Here is a 10,567-nt window from a genome sequence, read left to right on the forward strand (position 1 = left end):
CTTAAAACCATGCCAACAGGTATTTGACATCACTGCGTGGAAACTGCTTTCGAGATCACTGGTAACTTCATGATGCTAACCTTGGTGGTCAGTCTTTGTTTTCATCTCGCCCGACTCTATCGTCAGTATTTGCCATATGATCACACCTACTGCTTTGGTAAGTTTTCTTCACATGGCTTCCAGAATTTTCTGTTGCTCCACTAGCCACTCACTCCTTTGCAGGGTTTTCCTTTTCCCATACTTTTAGTGTAGGAATGCTCCACAGTTGAGCCCTTATTCCTCTTCTCAACTGTATCCACATTGTCTACTGTGGTGATCTTATGTTTACCCATGGCTTTAAATATTTATTTGCCAGTGACCCCCACATTTATATCTCTGGCTCAGATTCCTTTCTCCAACTCTAACTCATATATTCAACTGTCAATGAATTATTCCAATTGAATGTCTTATAGACATCTCAAACTCAACATGTCCTAAACAACAAACCCCTGCTTTCTCTCTCTCTCTCTCTCTCTCTCTCTCTCTCACACACACACACACACACACACACACACACACACACACACAGACCTGCTGTATCAGCAGCCTTTTCCATTGCAGCTGAGCAATTACAGGTTATCAGCTCATCCCAGTTGCTCAAGCCAAGAAACCTTGAGTCATTTCAGACGGTTCCTTATTCATACCCCACATCCAATCCATTAAGACAGTCTGATAGCTTTACTTTCAAAATATACCTGAGATCTGAATTACTTCTCTCCGCCTACATTGTGAATTGGTAGGTACCACCATCATCTCTTTCCTGATTACTTCAATTTTTTTCTAATAGGTCTCCCTACTTCTCTCCTGGTACTCATACAAAATTATTTTCAGATAATTAGCCACAGTGGTACATTGAAAAAGTAAGCCTGATTATATATTCCTACAGCTTAAAACACTGTAGCAATTGCCCATTTCACCAGAATAAAGCCAAAATCCTCTCAATGGCCTACAATACCCCACATAATCTGCTTTATCTATCATTATCTTTCTTTTTCTTTACCGTCTCACTCAACTTCAACTACTCTGGCCTCCTTGCTATACCTTAAACTCACCATGCATAACTCAGAAGTAAGAAATTTGCTCTTGATATGTTTGCTTCCTGAATACTATTTTTCCAGGTATTTTCTTTGTTAATTCTCTCACCTCCTTCAAGTCTTTGCTAATAAGGCCCAGGCTTACCACTCAGTTTCAGATGGTAATTTCCCCAGCTCCCAGCACCTTTGCTCTCATTATCTTTTTTCTTTTCCTTTCATAACAATGATCACTTTCTAACATATCAGGTAAATTACTTAGCTATTATGCTTATTGTGTATTATTTGTCTTCCCCTGCTGTAATATAAGCTTGAATGAGGACAGGGATCTTTTTGTTCACTGATATATCCAAGCACCTGAAACAGCACGAGGCACATAGTAGAAACTCGATTAATGTTTGTTAAATGAAAGAAAAACAGAAAACAGAGTGAAGAAATCTGACCAACATACATGTGAAATAAAGTAAATGATAAAGGAAGCATCCCATTTAATAGGAAATTGGATTATTCAACAAATGGTGGTTTGTTATTCATTTGGAGGGGAGAAAAAGTTAGAATTATACCTATAAAAATGAATTTCCTAACATCTAAGTTAGCCTCAGAAAGAACCATTTCAGTGGAGGTTGGGGTTGGAGGAGAGATTTGAATAAATCTTGGTGTAATTTTTTTTCAACCATTGTTTTGGTATTCTTCTACTTGTATTATCTGCTTCTTTGGTATTTTGAGAAGTAATGTGATGGAAAGAGTGTAATTTCCATGATCTCCTTCAACTAGGGTATTTCTTTTATATTCACAATGACGTTAGTTTCATGGAGCTTCGCTTCTCCAAAAGTATGCTGCCACTACTTATTCCCCACTGTTTTCTGTCAACTTAATTTCAGGGTTAATTTTCTGGATTGCCTGATTGTAGAAAGATGGAGAGAAGAAACACAATTTGTTAATGGGTGTGGGGAGGGAGTAGAGGGAGGCAAATGGGAAGATTAGTGCTTGGGCTCATTGGATCCAGATTCATTCCCAAATGGTAGAGAAGGAATTTAGCCTTTCTGTTGGTACTGAACCTGGGTAGCAGAATCATAGAAAAAGAATATAAAAATATGAATACTTCTCATTTTTTTAATTTAGTTCATCTCTTTTTCAGGAAGTGGCCAGGGTATACCGGGAGTTAAGGATAGAATATTTTCACTCAGCTCAGCTTCATTAGACTTATAATTGGAATCAAACCCTCTAAGAGTCCCACATCAACTTACTTTTATTCTTATAGAATGTTTCACTTATTCTGCATCTTATAGACATTTAAAAAGGAATTAGGATAGGCTTCATGTGGTCGTCAGATGAACAGCCCCTAAAGCAGTCTCCTCAAACTTCTTTCTAAAATGTTTTCACATAAAATGACACAACAAAATTGTGAAACAGGTAACATGGCTATTGTAACACTCCATGTATTTTCCCCATATTATTCCTCCCCCATGGGTTTTGCCCCAACTGAAGGTGACTCTGGTCCACTTATGTCTTCATCTGTGGCTTTTTGGTGACATCTTCCTGCCATAGTTGAGTGATGACTTAGTTGTCTTCTGAATCACGGCTTTCAGCCTACCTGTTCTTCCCACAGTGTCCTTGGGACCACTCTGTTATCCTCTCACATTCTGCCCACACACAGGAGTGAGATATCTTCAGAAACATGTTAACTTATTTTCCACAGAACCTGGAAGCAAATTTACTATCAGTAACAGACTGCCCATAATTGTATTCAGGAAGAATCCAGGTTCTCATACAAGCCACTGGGCAAATGATAAAAGAAATGTTTTTCTACACTTGTGCTGTCTTTTCTGCCTCCCATTCACACATCCTCACTGAATTATCTACATTCAGTCCTCTCCCACACACATAGTGAGAAGTAGCAAGGCTTTAATCCTGTGAGGATGAAAATAAGAAAAAATTATATGACATTTAAGGAGCATAACATTGCTTCCTTTCTAGTGATGTTCTATTTTCTTTATTAGACACCTCCATTCTCATACAGGTTTAACTCACACATCTATATAGATGACTCTGAAGGTCTGGTTTCTCTCCCAATTTCCTGCCTGACCACCTACTGAGCCTTTTAAAGTTCAGTAGATAACTTTAAACTAGATACTTTTAAAGCTACTGTGGCCCAAAATATGCTCACACCTTTCCTCTTGTCTTACCTGTTCCCTTTCTGGTAATAGTCACCAAACGCTAAATGTTGTAGTCATCTTTGAGTTGTCCTCTGCCTTCTCCTCCTACACCCTGTGGCTATATTGTGGAGTTTGTTTACCTCTGCGATGACTCATCATTACCTTCTTGGCATTTCCGTCACTGCCATCCTAACGCTGGCAGGGCCATATTAAAACTTTAAGGTTCACTCCTCTCCTATATATTATTCAAATTTAAAACTGTGCTATATATTTTCACTGAAAGTGAACTTGTTAATTTTCTTTGTGACTTAGCTTCACTGTTTTGGAACTCAGAATACAGCTTCTTTTGGAACTAATCTTCTAAATAGAAATTATGTTCCCAAATGCTTATTTAATCCTTAACACAATGAAATAATAGAAAACTCAACCCAGGGGCATAACAATGATTCTATAGGGATATGAATTCAGACTTCCAATATGGGACTTTTCTCATTCTCTGCCCCACAGAGTTGATCTAGAAGAAGTGTCTAGATGACTGAAACTCTCATTTGCAATAAACTTCGGGTGTGGATGCCTATGCCCTGGGGCAAGAACTCTGAAAGAGTGAAGGGGCAGAGAGTGCCCTAGGATGAGAAGGACTGTGAGCTTATGGCCAAAATGCTATTCTGAGGGGAAGGGGAAGGGGAAGCATATTTAGAACCCCTTTTCTTTCTCCTCTATATCTTGTTCTTTGCCTCTCCTTCCATGACCCTTTGTAAATGTGCTCTTAGATTCATGACCATGTAAAACTATCAGGAAGAGATCCCCGTGACCATCTCATGCTTCCATTTTCAATTTGAAAAGTGAACAAAAAGGTCCAGTAGCCTTGGGAGTGAGTGCCACAGAAATTGTAGCTCGAATCTTAAATTCATCTTTGATTTCTGATTAGATTTCCACTATCGATGAGAATATATGGTATTCAATTTCTTCAGAATCAGAGGGTCTAACAGCGCTTCCTGACTGTGGGCATATGACCAAGTCCTCCTTATAGAAGAGGTGTCTATTAGGCAAGCTAAGTTATGTCAAAACAAGCATCATAAAATAAGAAAAATATTAAAAACAATATTTATGTGGAAAATTGGATTATCGTGGGATTTTATTTTACATATAGTATATGATACGGTATTTTTGAAGGTGGGTCGGAGGGGGAACCATAAAGTTTTCATTGCTCCAGGATCTAAAGATCAAGCCCTGATCCCTGTTAACCCAGAGCTAGAGTGACCCGGTGACCCGTTGCCAGCTCCCACATTGACACATCTGAGGCTATTCTCATCTTTCAGTCCAGAGAGGATCATGTTCTTCCTTTCCCCCAAATGTGATCTTTTCCTTGGTGCAGCTGTTTGTAATCTATATTTGATTAGATGTCTGCCTCTTTATCTTTTAAAAATATAATCAAAACTTATCTTCTTCTGTCTACCCTTTATGTTTTATTGCGGTTATTCACTGAGTGAGTACCCAGTTTACAGTCTGTTAACTCTAACTTTAAAGACTTGGGCTGGTGTCCATTTGCGGGCTGGTGTCCATTTGCAGACTGGTGCTAATGATACCATTAATCACGAATGTAGATTATAGCATTTCCCATCCAATATCTCCTCTACCTTCCAAGATACTATAGGATTCTAGCACCTCACCCTTTATAAAAAGTGAGGTGATGGGAACTGTAGTGCTTGGATCAAACAAAAGGAACTGTGAAAAAATCTTATGCCCTGCTAGCAACAACTGAATAATTTGAAGGTGTTAAAAGGACTTGAGAAAGCTATAAGTCAGCAGTCTTCAACCTTTTCGGCACCAGGGACCAGTTTCATTGAAGACAATTTTTCCATGAATGGGGTAGGGGGATGGTTTAGGGATGATTCAAGGGCATTATATTTATTGTGAACTTTATTTCTATGATTATTACATTGTAATGTATAATGAAATAATTATACAACTCACCATAAAGTAGAATCAGTGCGAGCCTTGAGCTTATAGTCCTACAACTAGATGGTCCCATCTGGGGGTGACAGATGGGACACTGTTGGGAGACAGTAACACCCGAAGTGTGTTGCTATGTACCGTCTACTCCGGAATCTCATTTTGGTTGCTGTCACTCAAAAAACACTGCTTCACAAAGATAGGAGGTTGGAAATGGAAACAGGCTTTTCAGTGGTTTTGTGGCAATCCCAGGATATTCCATCTTGACTTTAATCCAGAACGTATGGAGATTTATTGTCTCAAACATACTTCTAAGGCCACAGTCATTTGCGATCTCAAGCAGTTGATCCTTTTCTAGCACAGATGAAGTCGATTCAACTGGCTTATTCACAAATGGATTGCAGATCCATTCCTTTCCATTTCGGGGGTCTTTTGTGGTTAGGAAGTAATGCCCAAACTCTTTTGAAAGCTGAGATAGGAGATCACAAACCAGGTGAGAGAAAGAAGGCCCTGGTTCAGTCTCTTTCAAAATCTCTGCTAATGTTTGAAATATGTCAAAAATCCCAATGTTCACTTGCTGCCCCCATAATTCCAATCTGGCTTTGAATGCAGCCCCCTTTATCTGCTGACTTGAACACAGTGGTTGTTCTCCCATGAACTGGCAGATTGAGTTCATTGAGCAGGTTGAATGTGTTACACAAATAGGCAAGTTTTGTGATCCGTTCTGTGTCACTGAAATTGCTGCCAGTGGAGATCGTTTTTCTAAAAGAAATCTCTGAAGTGGCTTTCATAACTGAGAAACTCTGTTCAGCGATCTACCTTTAGAAAGCCATCTCACTTCTGTATATAAGAAAAGATGCTTGTGCTCTGCATCCATCTCCTCACAGAGCTGCGTGAAAAGATGTGAGTTACGGACATGTACTTTAATGGGTTGATAATTTTAAGCACATCTTGCAAAGCATGGTTAAGGTCAGGTGACATTTTTTGGCTAGCCAGAATTTCTCTATAGGAAGATGCAGTGTGTAGACTCACATTTAGAAGCAACCTCTTTGATCTGGGTAGTGAAACCAGAAAGCCATCCAGTCATGGCAGCCACTCCGTCTGTGCATATACCAACATAAAATGCCCAATTCAGTTTTCCTGATATGTAAACATATAAAGGCTTGAATAGTTCTGCAGCTGTGGTGTTGGTTGGCAACCAAAGTAAACACTACATATCTGTCAGGCTTCTGAGCCCAAGCCTGCATGTATACATGCAGATGGCCTGAAGCAACTGAAGAATCACAAAAGAAGCGAAAATGGCAGGTTCCTGCCTTAACTGATGACATTACCTTGTGAAATTCCTTCTCCTGGCTCAGAAGCTCTCACACTGAGCACCTTGTGACCCCCACCCCTGCCTGCCAGAGAACAATCCCCTTTGACTGTGATTTTCCACTACCTACCCAAATCCTATAAAATGGCCCCACCCCTATCTCCCTTTGCTGACTCTTTTTGGACTCAGCCCTCCTGCACCCAGGTGATTAAAAAGCTTTATTTCTCACGCAAATCCTTTTTGGTGGTCTCTTCACAGGGACATACGTGACATTTGGTGCCGTGACTCGGATCGGGGGACCTCCCTTGGGAGATTAATCCCCTGTCCTTCTGCTCTTTACTCTGTGAGAAAGATCCACCTATGATCTCTGGTCCTCAGACCAACCAGCCCAAGGAACAGCTCACCAATTTTAAATTGGGTAAGTGGCCTCTTTTCACTCTCTTCTCCAGCCTCTTTCGCTACCCTTCCATCTCCTTGTCCTTCCAATTCCAGATCTTTTTCCTCTCTAGTAGAGATAAGGAGACACATTTTATCCGTGGACCCAAAACTCCACGCCGGTCACGGACTCGGGAAGACAGTCTTCCCTTGGTGTTTAATCACGCGGAGACGCCTGCCTGATTATTCACCCACACTCCACTGATGTCTGATCACCGCAGGGACGCCTGCCTTGGTCATTCACCCACATTCCCTTGGTGGCAAGTCAATTGCAGGGAAGCCTGCTTTGGCTCCTCACCCACATTGCAGCCCAGGGCTGCTCCCCACCCCACTTCTCCGTGTCTCTACCCTCTCTTTTCTCTGGGCTTGCTTCCTTCACTATAGGCAACCTTCCACCCTCCATTCCTCCATCTTTTCCCTTAGCCTGTGTCAACTCACACCTGACCTAAAACCTAAATGCCTTGTTTTCTTCTGCAATGCCGCTTGACCCCAGTACAAACTCAACAATTGTTCCAAATAGCCAGAAAACGGCACTTTCAATTTCTCCATCCTACAAGATCTAGATAATTCTTGTCATAAAATGGGCAAATGGTCTGAGGTGCCTGATGTCCAGGCATTCTTTTACACATCAGTCTCTTCCCAGTCTCTGTTCCCAATGCTACTCGTCCCAAATCCTCCTTCTTTCCCTCCTGCCTATCCCTCAGTCCCAACCCCAAAGCGTCACTGAGTTTTTTCAATCTTCCTTTTCTACCGACCCATCTGACCTCTCCCCTCCTCCTCCCCAGACTGCTCCTCCTCAGGTTGCTCCCCACCAGGCTGAATCAGGCTCCAATTCTTCCTCAGCCTCTGCTCCCCCACCCTATAATCCTTCTATCACCTCCCCTCCTTACATCTGGTCCGGCTTGTGGTTTTGTTCCGTGACTAGCCCTCCCTGACCTGCCCAACAATTTCCTCTTAAAGAGGTGGCTGGAGCTAAAGGCATAGTCAAGGTTAATGCTCCTTTTTCTTTAGCCAACCTCTCCCAAATCAGTTAGTGTTTAGGCTCTTTTTCATCAAATATAAAAACCCAGGCCAGTTCATGGCTTGTGTGGCAGCAACCCTGAGACGCTTTACAGCCCTAGACCATAAAAGGTCAGTAGGCCGTCTTATTCTCAATATGCATTTTATTACCCAATCCACTCCTGACATTAAATAAAACTCCAAAAATTAGATTCCGGCCCTCAAACCCCACGACAGGACTTAATTAACCTCACCTTCAAAGTGTACAATAATAGAGAAGAGGCAGCCAAGCGACAACGCAAACTCCTTTGATTGTAATTTTCCACGACCTACCCAAATCCTATTAAACGGCCCCACCCCTATCTCCCTTCGCTGACTCTCTTTTCGGACTCAGCCCGCCTGCACTCAGGTGATTAAAAAGCTTTATTGTTCACACAAAGCCTGTTTGGTGGTCTCTTCACACGGATGCACATGACAATATCCTCCTGCACGTGCTCCTGAAAAAAATATATCACACAAAAACAAGCATTGTTGCCTTGTTGTCAACATTGATAGACTCCTCAACTTGGATTGCATACCACAGTGACTCAATAATCCTCTCTAACTGTGGTGCCTCAGTATCCTCTGTATTTCATCAGTTCATCTAGACATGGTGCTGGCCCAAAGAGGAACATGTGCCACCTTTTGAACTGCAGCCTCTCCTAAAAGTTAATGACAAATATCCTTAGCAGCAGGCAGGATCAACTCTTCACCAATAGTAAAGGGTTTCTTCGCTTTAGCAATGCTGTTAGCCACTGAGAATGATGCTCTCAGTGCAGACACATTTGATGAAGTGGTGGCCTTCAATAATTGCTACTGTTCTTCATGTTCACATTATTTTTCTTTTGAAAAACTCAAAAGTTTTGTCTTTTAATGCAGGGTGCTTGTTCTCCATGTGGTGAAGAAGTTTTGAAGGTTTCATGGCTTCATTGGGTAGCCAGTCACCACATATTATACAAAGCCAGCTTGGAGAATGTGAATCACCTGTTGGAATGAACCCGTAATTTAAGTCTTGGTATTTTCTTTTAAATGCAACTTTCTTTTTCTTGGCAGTCTTAGAGTCTTCTGCTGTCCATTCATTGGGTCTTTCCCCCTTTTCCAAGAAGCTCTCCAGTGATATTTGTTTTTTACTCATGGTGGCTAGGGTTAGCTTGAGGGTTCACCAAAGCTGTGACTGAGACAAGTGCCCAGTGTGGGAAAGAGGCTCGAATGGAAGTGGTAAATAAAATAATGGGCGGGCCATACGCGGACTAAAACGTGTCTGATTCTGACTTAAAGCCTGACATTAGATGCAGCTGTACAATTGAAGTACATCAACTCACTGGTCACTATAAAGCCTGCCACCAGTTGCAGGTTAATTTGTCACTTGCCACTCACTGATAGGGTTTTGATATGAGCCTGAAAGCAGTTGATTTATTATGGTCTCTGTGCAGTCAAACCTTGCTGCTAATGTTAGTCTGTATTTGCAGCTGCTCCCCAGTGCTAGCATCAGCACTTCAGCTTCACTTCAGATCATCAGGCACTAGATTTTCATAAGGAGCACGCAACCTACATCTCTCACATACGCAGTTCACAATAGGGTTTGTGCTCCTATGAGAGTCTAATGCCTGCTGCTGATCTGACAGGAGGTGGAATTCAGCAGGTAATGCTTGCTCACCTCTTGCTGTGCCGTCTGGTTGCTAACAGGCCACAGACCCTGGTACCAGTCTGTGGCCAGGGGGTGGGAGACCCCTGTAAATTCATCATAAATGGTGTCCCAAGTATTCATTGAAATGTAAATAAAGTGAGATGCTAACTTTGTCTAAACTTGAAGGATACAACCCTGACCTAGGCTTTTGATTCTATTTCAAATTCTGCTGACCAGAGTCTTCTCTTCCTACATGCTGTCAAATTTAAAATCAATGAGCCCCTTGTTCATAAACACTTATAAAAATATTGCATTTTTCAGGAGAAGCTTGGAAGTGCCCAGCGAATTAGGGGGTGTGAATGAGATTAATTTGCATCATACTAAGCAGCTCAAAACCTATTTTTGGGTTCCCCTTTTCCTTTTTTAAATTAACTTAAAATGATAAGTGGAGAGTATTTCTTCACCTGTCCTATGATATATTTTTTTTTCTTCTTTTTCTTTCCCTTCTTATCTCACTTGCCTTAGTTTCAACACTCTTTATCTTTGCCAACAATTGCACAGCCTGTCCCAACTCCCAAGCCCAAACACACTCCCTTAGGGCTGAGAGTGAGAATTTGTGAAAGACTGGGGAAGGGGAATGTCAAAGGTGAAACAATTTGGTACCCACCTCCGTTGGGTGCATAAGCATTCCTCTTCTTGCTGGAGAGAAAAAAACAGATTTTTTAAAGAATGAGAGTATTTTTGCAGCACACCAGCTGCTAAGTGTTAGCCAAAGTCTCCCAGTAGTTATCAATATTGTTCATAACATGCGCAGTTTTAGGCGTATTGTGCCTATCTCTGAGGAATTCAGTAGTATTCCAACATTATCTCATTTTTATCATTTTAAATATTTTTAAAATCTCTATTTGACTTGTAGGATAGGAGAAAAATAGTTTTTAACTATACTGTATGAATGGAGAGCACACAGAAAGGTGCA

The sequence above is a fragment of the Nomascus leucogenys genome, chromosome 9 (genome assembly GCF_006542625.1).
Source record: "Nomascus leucogenys isolate Asia chromosome 9, Asia_NLE_v1, whole genome shotgun sequence".
Taxonomy (NCBI): Eukaryota; Metazoa; Chordata; class Mammalia; order Primates; family Hylobatidae; genus Nomascus; species Nomascus leucogenys.